Raw genomic sequence first — 25990 nt, forward strand, 5'->3', positions numbered from 1 at the left:
ACATTATGTGAAATATTGCTATTACTCCGAAGTTGTGCGTCTTTGATACTGTCTCTAGCAGCTCAGTGTCACCCAAGGTTGTTAATTTAAAGTAAACCAACAAAAAACAAAACTAAGCAAAACCTGCTGGACTTTGCAATAAACCTGGTGCCTGCTACATTCCTTTACATTTGATTCAGTTCGTTCTCAGATCGTTTGATTCCACCGATTTCGCAAGCTGTCTCCTGGAAAGGACCTGGCGATATTGACAACACCTCTGAGGAAAAGGAAGCTGGAACAAAACAAACCGGAAATACCTACGAACAACCACGGTTCTCAGCAGCACCAGACAGTGGACAGTTCCAAAACTATCCAGCGTCAGACTCCTGGAGCGAACATGATTCACAAGCAATTCCATGCTATTTTTCATGGATGCCCTTTCGGAGTTCCGAAGCCAGCTAGCTGTCAGTCGGGGTTGTAGGCAGGAGAAAATCAGGAGAATGTGCAGTGTTGAGTTCTGTTTCTAGTCATAAATTATAGATGGCGCTAGAATTTGTCTCGGGGAGTAGTTGAATAGATTGATTGAGATAATGCACTAAAAGCCCTTGGCGTGTAGTAAGCACACAGTAAATATTTACTATTATTAGCGAGAGTTGTAGAGAAGTACACTGCAGACATCACTTAATCTAAAAGCTTTAAAGAAAGAATATAACAATTCCAGGTAGAAGAGAAGATACTAAACATGCAATAACTGTGATGGCTGGTGATGGTTGGTGGCTGCCGTCACGGAGTGAGTATTCTAAAAAGTTTCATTTTGTTTCCCTAAAATTTGAAAATTTAAAACATTGGAAATCTTGGAGAATACAGCTAAGTTTGAAAATTGACACACAAAATAAATAGCAACATGATAATTAAAAACTAGAGCCTTCTAACACTTGGATTTGTTCCAGTGTCCCCTTTCTTGCCATTCCTTGGCAGAACAAAGTTCATCTTGATGTTTAACTCATACAGTTACTTACAGGTTTAAGTGAATCTCGGGGGATACCAGCACTTCAGGGTCCATTTCTGATGTTTCCTAAAGCTATTGTTTAAGGCAAGTTTAACTTTCCTGAACCAGTTTCTTCATTTACATAATGAACATACTCCAAGCTCTCATGAGTTATTGTGGCAACCAATAGCATTGATGTTTATAAAATATTAGCATAATGCGCAATGCATAGTACCTATACATTAGATATTGTCTATAATTATTGCTGTTTATTTATAGGCATAAACTTGAACTATATATGTATAAGAGGATTTTTTTCTGCCTAAAACCTTGTTAAAGATGTTAAAAATGTTAAAGATAACCATGTGATCAAGGAAAGGGCACAGTTCAATCTTAGCATTTGATATCGGAGTTCACTCCAAAAGAGAGCCTATCTCTTGATTTGGGCAGATTGCAGCCCTTTTCTCCCACCAAGCCTCAGCAGTCACACATGGCCTGCTCACATTTCCAAACCTAATAATATGCTACCACAGGAAGGAAGGGGTGTACACATTTTGTTTCTCTTTGTATTCTCTGTCTTTGGTTTTTTTCTGTCCCCTCGGTGGTAGTAGCAAAGAGGAAAAAGAAAAAGAAGCTGTTGGCTATATAAAGCCGGGACTGCAGGAATGATCGAACCCTACCATGGACAGAGCATCTCACCCCCTACACCAAGAGCTGCTCTGATGTTGGAACAACTTCCAAGCTTAACTATTTTATTACACTATAGCTCCTCCCCTGTCTTCGTGTGCCCTATCCTCCTGCTTGGTATTTCCATGCAACATTATCATTATTTGTTAATATTTGCTTCAAACATTTAGAAAATTATTTATGATTTACTTTACCTTATATATGTCAGTTTTTTGGTTTTTAATTGAAATTTTTGACTTCAACAGAACATGATAAAATTTTGGAAGGTTAGAGAAACTGGCCCCAGAGCCAATAAACTTAGCAAAAGAATCTCAGACTGGAGAATTATTAGGTAGATCCAACCTAGATGTAAAGAAAGACTGTGTATCAAAAGCACACACCAATAAACAAAAGGAGCGAAAGAAATGAATGACACTATAGAATGAAGCTGAAAGTCAATTCTTAGTAAAATACCTCAATCATACATAACGCTTTTAATCAAGAAAATAAAATTTTAAATTTTAATTTTTTGTTATATATATCTTTATTTTAATGTGCTAGAACATATATCATGTCAATGTGTTATAATAATCCTAGCATGGCATAATAAACTACAAATTATAGTATAGTTTAATATACTTACTATAGTACATTCCATAACAACACATATAAGGTACCATGTACTTTTAATTATGTGCCATATAACTCACTTTTTCCTTTAAATGTTTTCTTTCTTAAGCTAAATTTTTTGACTATTTCATTCATGAATACTGTATTTACATATTTCTACCACTATTTTTTCCTCTTAAGCTCTTCAATTATTATTCTAACTTTCTTTTTCAAATTTATAAACACTTTTCTTTAATTATTATTGTTACATATATGTAATATATATGTAATATACAGATACATATATAAAATGTGTATGTGTGTACAGCCAGTTGAGTCCACTGAGTGTTGCTTGTATGTATATGCATTTAGGGCTGATACCTTAGGATTGGATAACTTATCATGGAACCTGGCCTGAGAGAAGACTGAATCTTCCTCTCTTCAATTGACTATAACTCTTCACCTAGGGGAGGGTCATTGTGAGATTAACCCACCTGCATTACCATGTCAGTTGAGGCTGTTCATGATTTAGGTCTTATAAGGTACAACTTCCCTGCCATGTATAGAATACACCATCTTGTAGCCGACATCATGATATTTTGGCTTCTACAACTGTAGATCAATCAGTTGGCATTGGTCATTGTACAATAAGTATTCTCTATATTTTCAGTAGTTTGGTATTTCTTTAAATGTCTTCATTTTGCTGCAAAAAAATCTCTATTAATAATGAGTATAGCAAAATATTATTATTATTATTACTACTATTATTATTATTTTTGCCATTCATGTTTAGCTCTAACCTATGTCTCTTGGCTATCCATCCTCTCCTTTCTAGACCTCCAGACAACATTGGTGTGGTCCTTCTTACATCCTGGGTCTCAATCTGGACCCCAAATGTCATTAGGCTTAACCCAGCAACTTACAGAAACAGATCCAGAGACCCACAACCAAACATTAGATGGAGCTTAGGGAATCCTACAGAAGGGAACAAAGAATTTAAGGAGCTATATGAGTGAAGGACATCACAAGAAAACCTACATAGTCAACTAACCTTTGCCTGTATGGGCTCAGGGTGACTACATGGGCCTAACCTTGGCCCTTGCCCTTTACAGTTGTGTAGCTGGTTCTTCTCATGGGACTCCTAACAGTATGAGCAGAGGCTGTCCCTGACTCCGTTGCCTGTCTTTGGGGCCGTTTCTTAATACTGAATTGATTATTGATTATCTAGCCTTAATAAGAGAAAGGATGCCTGGTCTTGTTGCAACTTTATATGCTATGGCTGATTGATATCCATGGGAGGCTGTTGTGACCCGCCCTTGGAGCTTGGACTTTACTATCAGATACACTGTGGGCATGGTCTTTTAGTAAGAAGAGGTTAATATTCACTCCATCTGTTTATGCAGGTGACAGAAGAGCTGGCTTTTGTGACCAAAGAAAAGCAACTATAGATGTAATTTAATCAAGGACACCAAGATCAGACTTCTATGCAGCATCAAGTGAGATTTCAGAAACCAAAGTTACACTTGTCCTCTTCTGCATAGGGCACTTCAAAATAACTTGATTCTCTAATGTTATTTTTGGACAGTTGTAACACCTATTTAATTATTATCTTTGATATATTTGTTTTATATTTGTCCAATAGTGTTGATTTTTATCAGTTTTGAAACGGATACATCAACAAGCAATAAAAGGTTATCTGTCATCTATTATCTAATTACTATCTGTCTGTCTGTCTGTCTATTTATTTGGCTAGCTAGCTAGCTAATTTACTGAATATTTGCAATCTTATTAAAAGGAGAAATAGAGGAAAAGGGAGAATTTTTTACTTGGATTAAAAGAATTTGGAATAGTTTAAGACACCAGAAGCTGTCTTTCTGAGGCTTAATCCCATCACTAGTTTTGGCCCTGTGTTCCATTATTTCTAAATGAAACCCAAATCCACCATTCCAGAACAATCATTTCTAACATTTTATTAAACCCTTTAGCCTAGAAAAAGTAACTCTGGTCAAAGGAATATTAACCAACCAAGTTCTAGGACAGTGATTCTCAACCTGTAGATTGTGACCATCTGGAAACACTTACTTCAGATGGCTAAAAGTTAAGGACAGGAAAAGAAGAGATGAAACATTTTCCTCCTAGTCCAACTAGGTTGCTAAACCTGGAGTTTGTGTTTAACCAGTCACAATGGTGGCATCAAGCTTGCTGTGCTTTGTGAGAAAATTTAAAGGTTGATGATATTCAACACATGAGAGCTCAAATGATTCTTTCCAAAAGAAATTGTTTCCACGTCTTTAAAATAGTTACGTAAAAGTAAAGTTCTTATGTATTCTAAGGAAGCACAAGAAAGAGGACTAACTAGTTTATCCTTATGTTTAGAAATGGCTAAATAATTCTGCCTGTACCAAGAACCTTTGGTGGCTGACTTAAACTAGGCAACCACTATACCATGCATATTAGCCTTCCAGAAGATGGCAGGAGACAAGCAGAGCTCTATGAATTATATCTAGAAAGACCATGTCTGCATGGAAGAGGCAGTAATGTCTTGTGCACAGGCCAGCAGCTGCTATACTGATTATTGGCCTTTTATAATAACTTCTTGGTGACACTTACAAAAATACTGAACCTAAAGTTGTAGCAGGAAGTCAGGGAAGAAGTTCAGGAGTCATGTGGCCTGTCTATATGAGCAGATCTGAGATTATTCATTGCCTAATCAATTCTGAGTTTGTCATACTGTGATTACAACACAAATACTTATTTTCTTCTATGATTTAATTATGTTTTTCTTCCTTTAGCAGCTCTTTTATCCTTCTCTTCCTCCTCTTTCTCCTCTTCCTCCTCTTTCTTCCCCTCTGTATTCTCTTCTTCTCCTGGTGTTAAATGATCAATTGGTGTGCTTTTCCTTGTGGAAGGCTTTTTCTCCACCTGTCCACATTCTTTTGTTGCCTATAGTTGTCTGTATAGAGTTGGGGCCTTGTAGACTTCCTCCTATGCCCCTTAGCATGCTCACTGTTGCTGTATTTATTTAATTTGAGTTAGCTTTCTTTCTTCAGGAGAGGTTTTTACAATATTAAGGAGAGGGCTAAATAGTAGTAGCGTTGAGTTGGGATGAGGTATACAGGACTGCAGGCTCTACCTCTAGCATTTGTCCTGGGACCAGGTATACAGGACTGCAGGCTCTACCTCTAGTATTCCTCTGAGAGTCAGCTACTGTCTGCAATAGCAGTCCATGCCCCAGGGTCATTGTAACTCTGCTGCTGTCTGATGTGACTGTCTGTGCATAATGCTCCTACCCAGGATTAGATCTGGCCTCCTCCTTGCTTCTCCAATCTCCATCAGATATTGTGCACAGCTAAGCAATTTACTGCAACCCCCTTTATACATCTGTGGGCTATTCTTTATGTTGTGTCACTCTGTCTGACTGGGTGCTATTTCAACTGTCATTTAAGACAGAATTTCACAATCAAGTTCAGGCTGCTCTGGAACTAGTTACGTAGCCAAAACTGACACTGAGCTCACTTACCATACCCTTGCCTGAGCCTTTCAAGAATAGGTATAAGTTAAGATGTGTGGACTTTTCCTTTATAACGATTGCTTTTCCCCAAAGATATTAATTTATGCTGATGTAAAAGAAGCAAAGTGATTTGATTTACCTCATACAATGTGGCAGTTTCAGAGGATTTCCAGGAAAGGGGTCTGCATCTGACTTTATGTAGTGATATACAAGGTATGAGGGGTTTGTTTCATGGCTTTTCTCTGAATGGGCAGCTTCATGTTTCAGTACTGTTCCTAGGACATCAAGCTTAAGGGAAAATATGTTGTGCCTAATTGTGACTTCTTTAACTTGGAGGAGTGGCTTTGGAATTACACTCCAGCCTCTTAGGAAGGGGAGCATCTCAACTAGTCATGGTACCTTTGAGAAAAGCCTGTGAAGAAAACCTGGAGAGTTTGTGTGATCGCCTGTCACTCTTAGGGTGAGCCTGATCTTGCAATGACTAATACTGGTGTGAACAACTACTACCATGTTAGGGATTGATCTGGTAGAAAAGAAAGTGATAAATTCTTACAAGAACATTAAGACAAAAGCAAATGGTAAGGATGAGTCCCTCTTAATGTTCTTTATTAGCATGGAAGGTTGTCATCTGCAAAGCATCAGTGGGGATGCTTTTCTCTCCACCCTTGCATATCGAGTCAGAGCATTAATTGGATGTGGAGCTGAGGGATGCTGCTTTGCTTTCTCTCAGCCCTTCAGTCTTCCAGGAACCCTCCTGGTGTCTATTTCAGCAATACACTCTACCTTACATGATAAGCTCCATATTATTTCAAAGATAAGCAGGACTCTGATCTGTGTGTGTCCCAAATTTCTAGGATTTCATTCCATTTCATAGAGAATTTACTATATGACTTACTATTACAGATAAAATTTCTATAAAATTCTCAAAAAGTTCTCAATTCAACACTTCTGAGATCTACTATAACAAAGAAATATGGGCTTCCATGAGGACAGGTATTAGATACCATTTAATTATGAACTGGTCTTTATTGGGTGCCAGATGCTTTTATGACCGGGATGCCATCCTTTCCTAACAGCATAGGCAGATGGTTCTGTGACTGACCTTACAGAATGTGTTTTCCCTTTTAGAGTGTCTTCTATAAGTACAGGCATCATATGGGAAATAAGAGCTGCACTGTGTGCTCTCTGTTGAAGTCATCAAATAGAGGTGAGCTTCAACAAGTCCCGTTTAAAGAAACAGAATTAAGAAACCTACAGTTGCACATTGCAGATTTAAAAGTGTCTCTTTATTTCACCCCCCCCCCCCTAATTTTCTCAAGCTCTCACATAATTGGATATCTAGAAAAGAAGGACCAAACAATTTGCTTCAAATAATGTCATTATTTCCTGCCATTACTGAACACTCAGAAATCATGTTTAAAGACAGTGGATTGTGGAGTATGAGACATAAGAAAGCATTATCTGTTGAAACCCCCTTTAAGACTAACACAGTTACTTTAAAAAAACTTTTATAAGTCAGTCCCTAGAATAAGAGATTTTTCTGTGAAGAATTCACTACAACCTTAGGCATATCTAGATTTTCAATTTACTTAATTTTTAAAGAAATCATTTTTAGATTTATTGTTATTTGTGTCTGTGTTTTTTGAACATATACCAATCCTATGTGGTTCACTGAGACTAAAAGAGGATATCTGCTTCCCTGAAGCTGAAATTGGATCTTCTGGAAAAGCAGCAAGTATTCTTAACTGCTGTCATCTTCCCAAGCCCTTTGGTTGAATTTTAGGGCAACAAATCATTCTGTCAAAGTGGGGAAACAATCACAAAACTAATATGACATATAAAATCAAATCAAAACAAAACCAAACCATTTTTGTTTAACAAATTTTCCCTTGAGTTCCATCTTTCTGGTATGGCAGCCATAGCAAATCAGTTTTGTGAATTAAACAAAGAAATTGAAAGATTATCTAATTCTGTTATTTTCTTTGGAGTGGTTGATATTTAAAATTTTAGAAATAATGCTTACTATAGTGACTTAATTCTCAGAATCACAGGAAGGGTTTAGCTGGAGCCCAAGGAAATGAAGATAAATGTTATACACACTAAAATTCAGTGCATTCTTTGAATCATGTCATCCTAGCTCAAGTCACCTAACCACTGTGAAGCAGGGAAGAACAAAGCAAAAAGTCGTTCTCATTTTTTCATTGTTTTCAATTGATGGGAAAAGAATCACACAGGGACTAAAGGATCACAGGAAAGGAGGGTGTTATGCAGCTTTACTTGCCTGAAAGCTCTCTCAGAAAGATCTTTGTGGTCCAGTTAAAGAAACTGTACTACAAAGAGGTCTTCATCTCCTTTCTTTGCATCCTCAAACATATGAGATCTTTGCTCTGTTGTCCCTTCTGAGAGTTCCCATGAGTCACAGACTAGTATGGGCAGCAAATCAAGTTAAAAAGAACATGATGAATGCACATGCTTGCTATTGGTTTTAGGGTTTAAGTCTCACCATAAATGCTGTCATTACTAGGTAGATCAGAAAGCTTTATTTTGATTTAGACAGTTTCTTCTCTATTTCTGTCTCTGTTTTGTGGCATAGATTTGATATAGATAAGGCTAAGCAAAGAAAATAAAGTATTTTTTATGGGACCTCTTTGGAATTTCTGAGTCCTACGCTGATATTCCCTTTGGGGTTCAAAGCCTATATAAAAAAATCAAAACTTATTGGAGAACTAGATGGGTGAGGGTTAGTGAAATAATTATTTTTGTGCCTTTTCCTGGATGTTTGCCTAGTGTTTCTCAAAGAAATCTATACATATGCATTTTAAATTCACTTGGGTATTTATAACCAGTTGTCTGTATTGGTCATTTCTTACCCTGCAGCCTTTAAAAGTGATCTACTAGAAACATAGTTATGTGTAAAACTGGAAGCTCTTATCACCTCTTTGGTAAAGCAAATATGCCCTTCTGTAGATCTCCCTGGTGGCAAAGTAAATCTCTGAAACCAATTTTAGAAAAAATATTAGTTTCATGGGTATTCTGAGCTTTTGAGGCTAGTATGTGCTTATCAGTGAGTGCATACCATGAGGGTTCTTTTGTGACTTGGTTGCCTCACTCAGGAAAATAGTTTGTAGTTTCATCTGTTTGCCTAAGAATTTCATGAAGTCATTGTTTTTAATAGCTAAGTAGTACTCCACTGTGTAAATGTGCCACAATTTCTGTATCCATTCCTCTCTTAAAGGACATCCGGATTCTTTCCACCTTCTGGCTATTATAAATAAGGCTGCTATGAACATGGTGGAGTATGTGAACTTGTTATATGTTGGAACATCTTTTGGGTATATACCCAGGAGTGTTATAGCTGGGTCCTCGGATAGTACTATGTCCAAATTTCTAAGGAACCGCCAGACTGATTTCCAGAGTGATTATACCAGCTTGCAATTTCACCAACAATGGAGTAGTATTCCTCTTTATTCAAATCCTTGCCAGCATCTGATGTCCTCTGAGTTTTGATCTTAGTCATTCTTACTCGTGTTAGGTAGAATTTCAGGGATGTTTTGATTTGCATTTCCCTGATGACTAAGGATGTTGAGCATTTCTTTAGGTGTTTCTCAGCCATTCAATATTTCTCAGTTGTTAAACAATTCACAGACCTTATGAAGCTAAAAAGAAAAAAAAAAAAGAAAAAGGCCAGATGTGGACAATAGAGGAGCAGGGATTAAAGAAAAGATCATCCAGACACTGCCTCACCTGGGGATCCACTCCATATGCAGCCAATAAACCAACACACTATTGCTGGTGCCAAGAAGTGCTTACTGGCAGGAGCCTGATATGGATGCCTCCTCAGAGCCTCTGCCAGAGACATACTGATACAGATGAGGATGCTTGAAGATATCCATTGGAATGAAGACTGGGACCCCAGTGAAGGAGCTAGAGAAAGAACTGAAGAAGATGAAAAGGTTTGCAATCCTATGGAAAGCACAAAATTATCAACCAACCAAACCCTCCAGAACTCCCAGAGTCTAAAACACCAACCAATGAGTACACATGGAGAGCCCCATGGCTCTTGTTGCATATGTAGCAGAGGATAGCATAGTCTGGCATCATTGGAAGGAGAAGCCATTTTCTCAGTGTAGGGGAATGCCAAGTCATTGAGATGGGAGGTGATTGGGAGAGGGTGCACCTTTATGGAAGGGAGAGCGAGGAGGTTAGGAGTGGTGGGAAAGGGAATAACATTTCAAATGTATATACAGAGAATATCCAACAAAAAAAGAAAAAAATATTGGATCAATACTGACTTCAGTTTCTCCTCTCTTATCAAGTGACATTTCATGTGTTCTGGTTTGAATTGAAAGGTCCCCATAGACTCATATGCTCAAATGCTTGGCCAGTGTTGCTCACAATCTTCTTCCAATGCCTTCTTCTACAGCACCGTGTCTGCCTGCACACTGCATGTTTCCTGCCATGATGATAATGGACTAACCATATGAAACTGTAAGACAATTGCAGTTAGATGTTGTTTATTATAAGAGTTGCTGTGGTCATGATGTCTCTTCACAGAAACTTAAACGGAGACATATGACATGTATGTTTTGAAACTAGTAATTCATAACTCATTTAACTCATCACAATTTTAATGCCCTTCATATTCTTCTTTTCACTGATCTCTACAGAACTATCTTCTTGTTTTTCTTGAATCTTCTCATATGGTGTAAACCGTATTTCCTTTGTAATTCTCAGTGGACTAGTCAGATTTTATTCTGTGGTTAGGTTTCTATTTCTCTAAGAATTTGTACTGATCTTTCTGATTTTACTAATTAATACAACCTATCAAATTATAACATTTTAAAACAGTGGCTGCTTTATAGACATCTAGTATCCCTTTTCTCAGCATAGACTTTAAACTACTTTTAAATCTCTTGATGTTTTGTAAGTATTAGATGTCAATATTTTTCTTGCTTCTCAAAGTCTCTGCAATATGAAGATGGAGATCCCATGGGCAGTAACCTGTTCAACATTTACTTGTGTTAACTTTTGACCTCCCAAAGACAATGAAGCTATTCAATAAATGGACAAACAAATCTCTGAATAAAATAAATAAGTTAGTGAGCAGAAAAAAATTTACTAACAGTTAATGAGTGATCGAGTGTTTGCCTGAAATCCGGGTGCTTAAACTAAACTGTGACTAATCATATAGTAATAAACATAATCAATAGTAAGAGGCATTGTTTTATCAGATACAAGGTTATGCATCTTCTTTCATTAATGGGATTGGTGACCTTTATAGAGCATACATATGGAGGACAGGGAAGGCTTCCTAACTTCTTCCCTTTGTATCTTCTACCATGTACCATGCCCATGAAGGGAGTAGGACACCACCTTGGAAGTAGAGAAGGAACCAGCACCACCGCATATTAAACATGTTTATACGGTAACCTTGGGTTTCCAAGTCTTTAGAGCAAACAGAAATGAATTTCAGTTGATTATGAGGAAGTTATTCAGCCTGTGATATTTTGCTGCAGCAGCACAAATAGAAAAGGATCTTAGTTCCAAGAAACTGAAAGCAAGATCTAGAAAATGTAGGAAATGAGAAATCTTCCTACTTACATAATTCTTGGGTTGTAGATCCCACGCAAGTGAACTCAGCTAAGTTTTGAGTGGCTATGATGTATTTTAGCAATAATAGTGTAGTGATAATTGTCATGCCATTGTTGATAATAATTCTTCAAGAAAGTACAGCTCAAATATTCTGCATGACTTATGCTTATGTAAGAGAATTTTAAAAAGAGGTTCACTCTGCTTTTCTTATCCTTTCAGAAATCTCACTGCATTGACACTGATGTGATTTTCTGTTAGTCCACATTGCAAGGAAAATATTTTATGTATGAGAACACTGGAAATGTGTGTTTTTAAATAGGAAAGAGAGTTCCCTGTGATTAAGAATTTTAGAAGGAAATTCTCAGTGATTGTAGCATTGAAGTTAGTCTAATAAGGTAAGCAGACATGGTGGGAACAAATGAAACCTGGGGACAGGCTTCCTTCAAGATGCTAATTATATAATGTCACATAGGAAATGTTTTACAAAGCTCTGCTATTATTATTTTTCTAAATTGACATAGTGTCAGGTTTCCTGTTACATATTTATTTTTATACCCTTAGAGTAGCGCCACACTCCTCTTTATCGCAGAAGCATATTTATCCAGTAGGTGGTGGTTAATACAGAGACTTAAAGCTGGCAGAAGTTCTGACAATAAAGGGCTCTGGAGTATTTGGTTCTAAGTGAGGCATCTTAACACATTTCATACTTAACAATTCTCAGGGAGCATTTTGTACTGTGTGTAAGGTCCAGTGATTGAAGAGATGACCAAATAATAAGATTTTGGGGTATGATAAAGGCATTGCAGTCCTAAACTCTCAGCAACTGTGTTTGTTGACACAAGATCTGTACAAGATCAAGCCAGTTGCCATATCATCACAGCTGGGAAAGGTACTCATTACTTTCTACTTCGTATTGAGGAGCTGTTGGAAGTTGAAGGTACTGTTAGCATGTAGAGAGTCACTTTTCTTCATAGATGTGATACAAGACAATTTCCTCTTCTCTATTGTATGGTACCCTATCCCCATGTGCCTATAGACATCACTAATTACACTCAGTGAGTTATCAGACAAGAAGAAACAGACACAGAGAATGAGAAATAGAGAAAGACTTGAAATCAGAAATTGAGCAAGGGGGTACTGGAAGGATTTGTAGGAAGAAGGCAGAGAGCGGTAATAGATATGATCTATATACATTGTGTTCATATATAAAATTGGCAAGGAATAAAATACATATATTTTATATAAGTCTTTTCAATAAAAAAAAAACTTCATCAAAACTTCTCCTCTGTGTGTGTAGTCATCTCATAGGCCTGGGAATTATTAACACTAATAAGAAGTAAATCTTTGTGTGCTTCACTGCATTTACTTAATAATTGCACAAATCTCACAATTTTTTAAAAATAGAAAACTGCATTCATTAGTGAGCTAATATTAGCAGAAAAATAAACAAGCTACCTAATCAAGTCTATCACGTTGTAATCCACTGTCTTCCTCATTTTCTACACACAGAGACATAAAAACATGGAATGTAAAGCTCACTGGTTGATGTTTGAAGGAATGAAAACTTCTTCATCAATTGCCCTTTTCTTAGTTAGCTTAAAAAAAAAAAAACAATTTCAGAAGGTATATAGAGGATACAGACCATCCTCCTTCCTGACCCTCTTTTACTTCCCTATTTACTCTTTATCCTAGTAAATCTTTTTCACATTTATGTTTTATTCTGTGATGATTCTCTGAGTTTAACTTTGGCTGTCTGTATGGTACCCTTACAAATTAGAGCTATCCTGTGTAGCCTGGTATACTCAGAAGTAAGTACATTACTGATGACAATGATTCCCTATCTCCAAGAATCTCTCCAGAGTCGGTAGCTCAGGGGTAAGAGTTAGGGTTCTATAAGCTCTTCCCCACCCAAAACTGTCCACAAGGTCAGTCTTCAACAGACCTATTTGTAGCGATTATATTAAATACATAGGAAGGCATTTCACAGTCATTCACTCAATGCTGTGCCTCATGCATCCTGCCCTCTCTACCATAAAGTTCCTCAAGCTTCAGAGAGTGTACTTTACATGTGTTGTTTGGTGCTAAGACTTCAACCATCAGTTACCTTCAGTATCTTGAAAACTCATGAGCTTCTATGTTCACCACAATTCGCTACAAAAAGAAGTTTCTCTAATTGGAATAGAGAATATTTCTCTATGAATACAAATGTACACCTTCATAATGTGGTTTAATGCCATGTAACTTAGTTAAAACAAGAGCAGTAAGTCTTCACTTAAGCCTAGTACCTCCCTAGGAAAAGGCTGTTAACTGTGTTTATGATGCTAAGAATGGACTCATTCTTGTAAAGCATCATATCCATTGATGATAGATGGTTACACCCATAACCATGAAATTATTTTACAGGTAGACACATATCACCCGGCAGGTTAATTCTGTGGTCCACAAGAGTAATATCTGGGTAAGGACATGGATGTTCCCCAGCCGCCTGAATGACACTTTCTGCCACTTTGACATCTCTCAACCACCCTATCCCACCTCAGCACATTGGCATTCTCCTACATTGGGAAAACTGAGCCTTCCCTGGACCAAAGACCTCTCCTCCCACTGATGACAGAGAATGCCATCCTCTGCTATATATGCACCAGGAGCCATGGGTCTCTCCATGTGAACTCATTGGTTGGTGCTTTAGTCCCTGGGAGCTGTGGTGGCTTTGGATAGTTGATAATTTTGTTCTTCCCATGGGTTGCAGACCCTGTTGGCTCCTTCAGTCCTTTATGAACATAGATTTTTGACAATTCATATAAATGCAGATATTTAGAAACCAATTGGATTCCTTGTCAATTTAGTTAAATAATACTGTGCATGCTGTTTTCATCAATAGAACCTCTAGTTCTGGTAAGCAATGAAGAAAACTGATTAAAGCTTTTATTGTTTTGGGAGCTGAGGATTCCCTGACCAGTTCCTATGGAAGTATCTAACAACTGAGCCAGTTTAGTTTTCTTGAAACACTAATATAAATTATCTATGTGCATCAAGGAAGTCATATCTACAAAACTCAGGTTATCTTCCACAAGACGACCTATAGAGTCAACTACCATGGACTAAAGGAGTCTCAGAGACTGAATTGTCCACCAAAGTGCCATGCATGTGCTGTACCTAAGCCCTTACACATATGTAGCAGATGATCAGTATGGTCTTCATGGAGGTCTTAGCAATTGGAGTGGGGGATGTCTCTGACTTTGCTGACTGCCTTTGGATCCCTTTGCCCTAGCTGGGCTGCCTTGCGGAGCCTCAGTAAGAAAAGATACACTTAGTTCTGCTTGTGACTTGAAGTTCTAGAGTGAGTTGGTACCCATGGGGAGCCTCCCAGAGAGAAATAGAATTGGGGGATGTGAATGAGAGAATAGAGGGGGTACTCTGATCAGGCTGTGAAGTGATTAAATAAATTAATCAAAAAATAGAAAAATATAGGTGATCTGAAGAGACAACTGTATTTATAACTGCCATTTCTTCTACTTGAGCAAGAGCTGAGTCCATCCAAAGAAAAAGAGAAAGCAGATAGCCAAATAGGTAAAGATGGCATTCATTAACTTAGTCATGGGGGTACCTAGGTTTACCTGGAACTTAGCAAGTGATCTAAGCAGGAGTCATAGTACTTGATTTGTGTGTGCTGTGATGTTCTCCATATTTATATTCTTTATCATGTCTTGGTGCCATGAATCAGCAAATTTTACATGTAAAGTAAGCTTTTCCACTTCAGGGTGCATGGTTGATCCTAGTGAACTTTGCCTACCTAAAGAACATTATCTTAGGGTATGCCTAATTGGCCTCTGTTTTGTGAAGGCAAAATAAGAGTAAATTTAGGAACATATTCTTCTATATATCTCACTTTTTTTCTGAAGAAGGTAAACATCTGAGGATTTGAAGATGTCCAAAAGGTAGAAATAAAAACAGGTGCTTCTATCTGATGTCCAAGTATCTGCCCTCCATTTATGGGAAAGAAAAACAAGTAATACGCAAACCCCCTTCATTTGAAAGGATGAATAGAAAATTACATGAAAACTTAATTGGTGTTGTCAAGAACACAGCTGTTTCTCCTGAGGAATTCTGGGTTCTGAGAAAAGCTCCATCAGGGCAATTCAATGAAGGACTTTCAGGTTTATATTAGTTATGTGCTTTGCTAAGTTAGTTTTGCTAATTTCACCACTTGTATGTCAGTAAAATTGCCTATCATGCTTCAGATATAAAACACATATATTGAAGAGTTTGGTCCCAAATGCAAGATTCAGAAGGTGAACATTTGGAAAGTCACTGGGCCATGAGGTTACTAGGGTAATCAATGGGGGAAATAGTTCATAATTGAATGGACTATTGGGACTAGTAGGTACTGTAGAGGGTAGGGCTTGATTGGAGGAGGCAGCTTGCTGAGAGTATACTTTGGAAGAGTATTTTTTTCCAATCTCTTCCTTTCTCTGTCTGCTTCCAGATCACTATGAGATTAAACTGCCTCTTTGATGACAAATCCCTTCTGTTTGATTTTCTGCCTAATTCCTGAAATGGAACCAGCCAATCATAGACTTGAATTTCTCTAAATGTGAGTTAGAATAAATCTTTCCCTCTTTATCTCAGATATTATGTTATGGTGATGAAAAGCGACTAAGTCACTCTGAGAACTGTCCTCACTGAAAAATGGATCCTGCCATCTTTATAACTAGCCCTTAGCCTTGTTTACCACATGAGATAGATTCCTAGTCTCGTAAGCAATCAAGTACTACTGGGTATGAAGAAGGTTCTACCCTTTTCTCAGCCTCTGCTTCTGTCTGCTTTAGAGATATTCAGAGGGAATGTTTTATAAAAGCTCTTGAAACTTCAGCAATTTATTCCTGTTTTTTTTTATTAGAATTTATCATGCTTAGTAGAAATCTCAACAATATCATCAAAAACTACATTATGTTTTTGTCTACCCACTTCATGCTTAGATTTTTCTTTTCTTTTTTTTTTTTCCTGGTTTGAACTTATATGTATCAATCAGTCTTGCTGTCACAACCACTGAATTCATGTATTTGGCTGCCTCGTTGTATCTGGTGAACACTGTTTCCTTGATCTCACCCATCACTAGTGGATCTTACAACCATTCTTTTTTCTCTTCAGTGAAGATCTCTGCTCTTTGTCAGGAAGGGTGGGTACGTATATCTTATTTAGGGATAAACACTGTACAATCTTTATTCTCAACACATCATCCTAGTAGAGTGTCTGTTAGTTGTCATTCACTGAAAAAAGAAGCTTACCAGTTGTATTTACTTGAACTATAATAACAAAATTCAGGAGTTTTTTTTTTTTGATACTGTGTCTATTTAGCAGAATAATATTGAGTTATCCCATTAGGACCTGTGACTTATCTAATCATAGTTTCTTAGTTCTATTAATATTGCCAGTCATGGTTTCATCTCATGAAGTGTTCCTTACAGTCATCCAAAAACAGTTTTTGACACTGGTATATCAGTGGGAATATCTAATCAGACCAAGTGTTAAAGAAAATTTTAACTTTATCGCAACTTAAAAATTAGTATTTTGGTGATATATACAAGATAACTGAAATTATTAGATTAAATAATTTCATAAATAATATGAAATATTATAACACTATTTACATATGAATTGTAAGAAGAAATGATAAGAATGTAATTGTCTCAGTATTTTTATAGATTCATCTTTAAGGCATTTTTATATTGGCTATGCTGCCTATACTCACAGTTAGAAAAGCTACAAAGCAGCTGTGTGTGCTCTGATTTCTATGTGAAATAGCTTCATTCCATTAAGTCATTTACAAAAACAGAAAACTTTATAAAAATATAAGTAATTTCTGATATTTCAAGCCTAAGAAAAAGTCTAGAAAGTTTTAAAATAGTCTAAAGAGCATGAGTTGATAAATTTATCTTTCCTAGTCAGAGACACAGAATAGCCATATTAGTTTTTAGAGACACAGTCAGTGCGTGGAGGCATGCTTCATTCTTCTGTGGTAGAAACCTACCGAGACAAGTGTAGTAAGGGTAGAGAGGTAACAGCAACCTCAGAGAAGAGACAAATATATGAGGTGTAGTGTAGTTTTATGTTAAGGTGTTACATGATTAGGCAGGGAGAGGAAGATGGAGAAAAGGGAGGAAATCGGAAGAGGAAGGGAGAGAGAGAAAGAGATCAAGATGGAGCTTGAGAAGGGTAATCTGGACCCAGGTGAACTTAATTGGTGCTAGGTAGATATAAATATTCTAAGGAATTCTATAGGTCTTTTATCTCATATAAAAGGGTAGTTTGTATTTTTGTCCATAGGGCGTAATCTTATTTTGTAGAGAGAGGGTTTGTGGATTGAGAGTTTGATATATAAACCCGTATGAAAAGCTATTGGGCTTTAGAGTCATGTTTGTGCTAGGCCATGGGGTAAAGAAAAATGCTGGGGCAGAAGCACCAGAGCGGGCAGAGTAAACTGCTTGGGGAAGGGAATTCCCTGGAGAGGGTGGCTTAAGGAAGTCGCAGAGTCTGTGTGCTCTGCTCCATACTAAAAGCAGCTCGCGCATGAGACCCTGGGGGCCGATGAAGAGATCAACCAGATCCAATTTAATGTTTACTGCAACAGTGTAGTTTACCCATTCCAATAGTACAATGCTAAACTTTCTTTTGAGGATAACTTGCTCTCATGCTTTGCTTGGCTTCTCCATGCTTGGCATTTTAAACTGACTCAAGAAGCTCTAAATACATTGCTATGTTACGCTGGGAGGAGAAGGTACCAAAAGGCTCTAGTCCCCAACCCCTCACACTTTTCTACGCTCACTTCTGTGTGCCCACTTACTTTCCTAGGTGGTGGGTTTTCTTCTTCCAACTCAGAAGTCTACCCTTTGTGATAACAAAGCAGCCTCAAACAGATGCTTGAATTCTTTTACTGGGCTGCAGTTATCAGTAGCTGTCCTCAAGGAGATTGGGGGCTGAAAATCTGGGTCAGATTAAGAAAAATGAAGTTTGCATGTTTGATGTCATATGCAGAATCTTTATCATACATGTCACATATGCCATAGGACTGAGGACATGGGAAATTTTTGCATGGTGGGAAGGTATAATATGTGGTTTTCTCAGTTCCTAGGCTTGCATTCCACTCTTGGCACTATCTCACAGATCCAGCATATTCTCTAATTTTCATCCTTTTCATGTTTACTTAAAAGCATTATGATTCAACAGAGTGAACAATGGCTTTTACCTGTCTTCTCACCCAGCACCACCGGAGTGTCATTTTCATATGATACCTTGACCTTTAACTTTTAGCAAGAGCAAGGTTTTGCTTAGTCATGTTCTTCAGAAGTCCCCAGATCTGTCAAGTCTCAATCCTGGTATAATGTTCGGTTAATAAAGTGGCGTTTGAATTCCAGTTTGAAACATATGGTGTGCATGCACACATGCACATGTGCATGTGTGAGATAGAACCAGATGAGAGCTGTTTGACAGGAGAAAAAATACAATTGAAGAAGAAAGAACAATAGTCAGATGGTGAATGAGCAAAGTACATGATAAGCTGGTGTAATAATAAAACTTATAATTTTGTGCTAATTTTTAAAATGATAAATAGTATAGATGTCGTGTCAGACATAGAAATGGCAAAAAGGAAAAGGTGCCTAGAGAATAAGATGTAGAACAAAGAGAAACATCTAAACATTTATAGTAATAAGATAAATCCAAATGTTCTATTGATTTTATATATTCTTAACTCATTCACTGTTTTCCAGAACCAAACAATTTCTTTATTATAATTTATATAATTGCATTTATTCTGTCATCAACCTTATATTTTTTAATCTTATTTCTAGGAAGTCCTGCTCTGGAAAATGATTTACTTTGTGTAAGATCACATTGTTGCTCCTCTTCCATGCTCTGCTCTCCCTGGATGAGGATGGCAGCCCACTCTCCCAAATAAGAGGTCAAGTCTCAGATAGGAAAGAGCTCCTAGTTTCAGATCTAGTTTAGTTGGTGTCAATCCCAAAACTCACAAAGTGTTCTTGTTACTTTGAGCAAAAAAGATTTAGTGAAGAGAATCAGTTACAAGGAACTCAGAAAGGGAAATCAAAAGAAGACAGGCTGAGGCTTAGAATTAGAAGCTCCTATTGAATCTGGATTAAATTCTAGCTGCCCTTGGCAGTTGTCTGACAAAGATGCTGAGACTATGTGCTTGCATCTGAGCATGGATGCAGACACATGTGATGCTGCTGCTGCTGCTACTGATGATGATGATGATGAAGATGATGATGATGATGATGATGATGATGATGATGATGATGACGATGATGATGATGATAAAGAGGAGGAGGATGTGGATAAGGATGATGAGGAGGATTTTTTCCTTCAATGGAATATGCAATACTGCAACTGAACATTGGCTTAGGTCATACTCCTCCTGGTGCTGCTGCCGTGTCTTGGTTTACCACAAATGACTGATACTAAAAGGGTGTTCTTTCTCCTTTCATTTTATGTAATTTTAATATCCACTCTCAAGGGAACCTGGGAAATATAGTTTCCTGGTTCCCACTTCTACCAGCTTCACAGAGAAACAAATTAACCCAAACAGAAGACTACTACCTCATTAAAGAAAAAATCTAGTAGGACTGATGACTATTAGACAATCAACAAAGCTCATTCTTTAGTAATACCAGACTAAGTCAGCTCCTTTCTACCCTCATTTAACCTTCATTCAATAACATGATGTCATGCTTTTATATTGGGAATTAGTTTGCATGTAAGCCAAAATGTTCTAGTTATAAATAGTCTACAGTTTAAACATCTAATTGTAAAATTGCCTTCACTCCCATTTCTGGCATGACATCAAGTAGAGAAATAAGGAGAAAACTAAATAATTGACTAATGCACACAAATGTAATAGAAAGAAAATCATGTGCAATTACCAACATTAACATTTTTATGATAATTGCTATTAGATCATGATACTATGGTGATACTTACAATTCCTTCTTCTGCAGCTAATTCCATGTTCCCTTTGGCCTAAAGTAGAACCTCTTCAAGTTGACATTCTTTTCCTGGTAAAATAATTCAAAGCCATACTGATACAGAGGAGGATGCTTTCTGATAACTATCAGACTGAACTCTAGGACCCCAATGAAGGAGCTAGAGAAACAAGTGAAGGAGCTGAAAGCGTCTGCAACCCCATGGGAAGAACAAATTAACAACTAACCAAACCCACCACAGCTCCCAGAGACTAAAACACCAACCAATGAGTTCAAATGGAGAGACACTTGGCTCCAGGTGCATATGCAGTAGAGGATAGATAGCATTTTCTGACATCAATGGGAGGAGAGGCCTTTGATCCAGAGAAGTCTCTTTCTCCCAGTGCAGGGGAATGCCAATGTGCTGAGGTGGGTCAGGGTGGTTGGGAGAGAGAACACCTTCATGAAGGCAATGGGAGGGGAAGGGGGGATGAGATTAGGGGAAGGGAGATAACATTTGAGGTCCCTAGCCTTACAGAAACTTTGCAATCTTATTAAGCCCCATTTGTTGATCTTTGACCTTAGAGAACATTGGTGTTCTTTCTGTTCAGGAAAATTTCCCCTGTGCCTATGTATTCTATGGTTTTCCCTACTTTCTCTTCTAATAGTTTCAGTGTACCTGGTTTAATGTGGAGATTTTTGATCTACTTGCAATTGAGCTTTGTACAAAAATGAAGAAAGGATCTATTTTCATTCTTCTGCATGCTGACTGCCAGTTGAGCCAACACCATTTATTGAAGAGGCTGTCCTTTTTCCATTGAATGTTTTCAGCTCCTTTGTCAAAAATCAAGTGGAATCGTGCCCAGGATATAGAGCTGGCTGTTACCGACAGCATGTCTGATGCTATATTGGGTGGGGTAGAGAGTAGGGGGCTGTAGTAGGGGGTGGTAGGAGAAGGGGGAGATAACGAATCACTTATAAATGGTGCCCAAGCAGGGCTGGAGCCTAAATTCGAGGAGGGTGAGCGAGTGCTGTGCTTTCATGGGCCTCTTCTTTATGAAGCAAAGTGTGTAAAAGTTGCCATAAAGGACAAACAAGTGAAGTACTTTATCCATTACAGGTTGGAATTAAAAATGTGCTCTGAGTCCTGGGTGCTCTGACAATTTTTTTTTTGAAGACACGTGAGGATATTGTAGCTCTTTTTCTTGTTCCTAAAGGAGCTCCCTCTTTGACCTCTAGTTGGGATGAATGGGTGCCAGAAAGCAGAGTACTCAAATACCTGGACACCAATTTGAAGAAACAGAGAGAACTTCAAAAGGCCAATCAGGAACAATATGCAGAGGGCAGGATGAGAGGGGCTGCTCCAGGGAAGAAGACATCTGGTCTGCAACAGAAAAACGTTGAAGTGAACACACAAAAAAAAAAAAAAAAAAAAAAAAAAGAACAAGCAGAAAACAGCTGGAAATGGAGGTGGCTGCAGTACCTGTGAGACACCACAGCCTAGGAAGAAGAGAGCCCAGGTAGTTCGAACCTTTGAAAATGAAGAAACATTTATGAACAGAATTGAAGTTAAAGATTCCTGAAGAGCTGAAACCATGGCTTGTGGATGACTGGGACTTAATCACCAGACAAAAGCAGCTTTTTTATCTTCGTGCTAAGAAGAATGTGGATTTCATTTTGGAGGATTATGCAAATTATAAGAAGTCTTCAGGAAATACAGATAATAAGGAGTATGCTGTTAATGAGGTTGTGGCAGGGATAAAGGAGTACTTCAGTGTAATGTTGGGCATTCAGCTACTCTACAAATTTGAGAGACCACACTATGCTGAAATTCTGGCCGATTACCCCCATGCATCCATGTCCCAGGTGTATGGAGCGCCACATTTACTGACATTATTTGTGCGCATTATTATTGAGTATTTTTGCATCAATGTTCATAAGTGAGATTGGTCTGAAGTTCTCTTTCCTTGTAGGGTCTTTGTGTGGTTTAGGAATGAGAGTTACTGTGGCTTTGAAGAATGAGTTAGATAGTGTTCCATCTGACTCTATTTTATGGAATAGTTTGTAGAGTATTGGTATTAGGTTATCAATACATGTCTGATAGAATTCTACACTGAACCCATATGGTCATGGGCTTTTTTTTTTTTTTTTTCTGGTTTGGGAGGCTTTTGATGACTGCTTCTATTTCTTTAGGTGTTATGGGATTGTTTAGATGGTTTATCTGGTCATGATTTAACTTTGATATCTGGTATCTGTCTAGAAATTTATTCATTTCCTTCAGATTTTCCAACTTTGTTGAGTATAGGCTTTTGTAGCAGGATCTGATGATTTCTTGAATTTTCTCAGTTTCAGTTGTTATGTCTCCCCTTTCATTTCTGATTTTGTTAATTTGGATACTTTCTCTTTGTCCTCTAGTTAGTCTGGCTAAGGGTTTATCAATCTTCTTAATTTTCTCAAAGAACAAGCTCCTGGTTTTGTTGATTCTTTGTATGGTTCTTTTTGTTTCTACTCCATTGATTTCTGCTCTGAGTTTGATTATTTCTTACTGTCCACTTTTCTTGGGTGCATCTGCTTCTTTTTGTTCAAGAGCTTTCAGCTGTGCTATCAAATTGCTAGTGTATGCTCTCTCCAGTTTCTTTTTTGAGGCACTCAGAGCTATGAGTTTTCTTCTTAGTACTGCTTTCATTGCATCCCAAAGATTTAGGTATGTTGCGCTTTTATTTTCATTAAGTTCTAGAAAATCCTTAATTTTTTTTATTTATTCTTTGACCATGCTATCATTGAGTAGAACATTATTCAGCTTCCATGTGTATGTGGGCTTTTTGTTGTCTCTGTTGTTATTAAATACCAGCCTTAGTTCGTGGTGATCTGATAGGTTGCATGGGAGTATTTTAATCTTGTATCTGTTTTGTGACCAACTATATGGTAAGTTTTGAAGAAGGTACCGTGAGATTCTGAGAAGAAAGTATATTCTTTTGTTTTAGGATGAAATTTTCTGTAGATGTCTGTTCATACCAGTTGATTCATAGCCTCTGCTAGTTTTGCTGTTCAGTTTCTGCCTCCATGATCTCTCTATTAATGAGAGTGGGATGTTAAAGTCTCCCACTATTATTGTGTGTGGTGCAACATATGCTTTGAACTTTAGTAGGATTTCTTTTATAAATGTGGGTGTCTTTGTATTAGGAGCATAGATGTTCAAGATTGAGAGTTCGTCTTGATAGATTTTTTTCCTGTTATGCATAAAAAGTGTCCTTCCTTACCTTTTTTGATAACTTTTGTTTGAAAATCTATTTTATTTTATATTAGAATAGAATATTTTATATCAGAATAGAACTACTCCAGCTTGTTTCCTGGGACCATTTGCTTGGAATGTTTTTTCCTAGCCTTTTAATCTGAGGTAGTATCTGCTTTTGTCTCTGAGATTAGTTTCCTGTATGCAGCAAAATGCTGGATCCTGTTTACATATCCAGTCTGATAGTCTGTGTGTTTTTATTCCAGAATTGAGTCCATTGATGTTAAGACAAATTATGAAATAGTGATTGTTTTTTCCTAATATTTTTGTTGTTTTAGGTAGACTTATGATTGTATTCTTTTATTCTTTTGGTTTCCTTGCATGATTATTTTTTACTTTTCCTTGGGTGGAGTTTCCTTCTTTGTGTTGAATTTTTCTATCTATCATTTTTTGTAGGGCTGGATTTGTGTACAGATATTGTGTAAATTTGGTTTTTTCCTGGAATATTTTGGTTCCTCAATCTATGGTGATTGAAAGTTTTGTTGGATATAATAATCTGGGCTGGCATTAGTGTTCTCTTAGTGTCTGTATGATGTCTGTCTGGATTGTCTAGCTTTCATAGTTTCTGTTGAGAACTCTGGTGTAATTCTGATTGGTCTGCCTTTATATGTTACTTGTCCTCTTTTTTTTCTTATAGCTTTTAGGAACCTTTCTTTCTTTTTGAATAATTGGAATTTTGGCTATTATATGTCAGAAGGAATTTCTTTTCTTGTCCAATCTATTTGGATTTCTGTAGGCTTCCTGTATGTTCATGGTTATCTTGTTCTTAAGGGGAGTTTTCTTATATAATTTTGTTGAAGATATTTACTGTGCATTTTAGTTGATATTATTCACTCTTTTCTACACCTATTATCCTTAGGATTGGTCTTCTCATTGTGTCCTGGATCTCCTAAACATTTTGCATTAGGAGCTTTTTGGTTTTTGCATCTTCTCTGACTGTTTTGTCTATGTTTTCTATGTTGTTTTGGCCCCCGAGATCCTCTTTTCTATATCTTGTCTGTTCATGGTGCTTGTATCTGTGACTCCTGATTTCTTTTTTAGGTTTTATATCTCTAGGCTTGTTTTTTGTTTGTTTGTTTTGTATTTTCCCTATTGTTTTTATTTTTGTTTTCAATTCCTTCACCTGTTTGGCTGTGTTTTCTTGTATTTCTTTGAGTGTTTTTTGTGTTTCCTCTTTAAGAGCTTCTATTTGTTTATGTGTGTTCTCCTCTAACTGTTTTAGGGAGTTTACCATGTACTTCTCCACAATCTCCATCATCATCATCATGAAGTATGATTTCAAGTCTAGGTCTTGTTTTCCTGGATTGTTTGGCAATTCACTACTTGTTGTGGTGGGAGAGCTGGATTCTGATATTGCCAGGTTGTATTGGTTTCCATTGCTTAGGTTCTTTTTCTTTCCTCTTGCCATCTTGTTATCTGTGATTATAGGTGATCTTGTTGTCTCTGACTGGAACTTGTTTCTCCTGGGGATCTGAGGGCCCATGGGCTCAGGAAGAAAAATTCTTCTGGGTGTTTGCCTCTTTGTGGGCAGGCAGTGAGTTCTGATTGCAGTGACTCCTTTCTGTCTTTGTAGGCTCAGGTGGGAGAGTCCTTGTGATGCTGTTCTGGGAGCTCAGATGTGTGCAGGTCATCCTGACCTTGATAGAGGTCATCTGGCCCTCTCATTGTCCTGGAAAGTAGGCTACCTGAGTTTTATACATACTTTATTCTGTCTCATTATATCCCACATTCTATTTTTCACAAATAATAGTGATCAGTTACCCTGCTTTGCATTGTTTGTTGCCTTGGTGACAGGGAGAATTCCAGAATGACCAAATAACATTCCTGGCTTGAAGATCAATAGAATTTCCATGCCATGTGGTGAAAACATTGTTGTCTTTTCAAAATTCAGACCTTGAAAGAAATAGAAGGACAGAAAGATGTAATTGTTCAGCATAGACTTTCTGTATGCTTCTCTCTTTGAATTTTTATATGTGTGGATCCTAATAAGGACAGAAACAGCCACATATTCAGTGGCTGTTTTAAAATATATGCCACACTCATGTGGACAACTTTATACTTTGTAAAAAGGTTCCAGCTAGAAGAAATTCTGGTTTTCAGAAGTTAATTCATATTATTTTGTTTATAGGCATGAGAACTTTTATTTTATGGAATGACAAATAAATTTAATATGTGTATGATCACTGACATGCTTAGTTTTGTGGAGTAAATTATTGATCAATAGTTTCACTAGACCATGTAATAATGTCCTAACATGTCTATTCCTAATCTCTGAGAATCTAAATACACTGTGTGAAGAAGGGGATCTTATATGGGCTCAAGAAGTTGAAAGTTCCTGGAATGGGGAGGGAATCTTGGATACTCTGGGTATTTCA

At 37.4% G+C, this 25990-nt stretch overlaps 1 pseudogene across 1 annotated transcript; it reads left to right on the forward strand.

The window, feature by feature from the left end:
* The first annotated feature begins 21304 nt into the window (after positions 1–21304).
* LOC308423372 (mortality factor 4-like protein 1) lies at positions 21305–22267 on the forward strand (annotated as a pseudogene). The gene is made up of 2 exons: positions 21305–21458; positions 21563–22267. The product of its transcript is annotated as a mortality factor 4-like protein 1 (transcript).
* Positions 22268–25990: the final 3723 nt, after the last annotated feature.

The sequence above is a fragment of the Micromys minutus genome (assembly GCF_963924665.1).
Source record: "Micromys minutus genome assembly, chromosome: 8".
NCBI classification, from domain to species: Eukaryota; Metazoa; Chordata; class Mammalia; order Rodentia; family Muridae; genus Micromys; species Micromys minutus.